Source organism: Neophocaena asiaeorientalis, unplaced genomic scaffold, assembly GCF_003031525.2.
Source record: "Neophocaena asiaeorientalis asiaeorientalis breed wild unplaced genomic scaffold, Neophocaena_asiaeorientalis_V1.1 scaffold316, whole genome shotgun sequence".
NCBI classification, from domain to species: domain Eukaryota; kingdom Metazoa; phylum Chordata; class Mammalia; order Artiodactyla; family Phocoenidae; genus Neophocaena; species Neophocaena asiaeorientalis.
In genome coordinates, this window is record NW_020172628.1 from 401,092 (window position 1) to 401,784 (window position 693).

Consider the following 693-nt stretch of genomic DNA (forward strand, 5'->3'; position numbering starts at 1 on the left):
TTAAACATTTCTTGCATCTTCTCCATCTTTGCCTCCATTCTTTTTCCGAGGTCCTGGATCATCTTCGCTATCATTATTCTGAATTCTTTTCTTGAATGTTGCCTATCTCCACTTCATTTATTTGGTTTTCTGGGGTTTAATCTTGTTCCTTCATCTGGTACATAGCCCTTTGCCTTTTCATCTTGTCTACCTTTCTGTGAGTGTGGTTTTTGTTCCACAGGCTGCAGGATTGTATTTCTTCTTGCTTCTGCTGTCTGCCGTCTGGTGGATGAGGCTATCTAAGAGGCTTGATGGGAGGGACTGGTGGTGGGTAGAGCTGACTGTTGCTGTGGTGGGCGGAGCTCAGTAAAACTTTAATCCACTTGACTGCTGACTGGTGTGGCTGGGTTCCCTCCCTGTTGGTTGTTTAGCCTGAGGCAACCCAACATTGGAGCCTTCCTGGGCTCTTTTGTGGGGCTAATGGAAGACTCTGGGAGGGCTCACACCAAGGAGTACTTCCCAGAACTTCTGCTGCCAGTGTCCTTGTCCCCATGGTGAGCCACAGCCACCCCCCGCCTCTGCAGGAGACCCTCCAACACTAGCAGGTGGTTCTGGTTCAGTCTCCCCTGGGGTCACTGCTCCTTTCCCTGGGTCCCGATGCGCACACTAGTTTGTTTGTGCCCTCCAAGAGTGGAGTCTCTGTTTCCCCCAGTC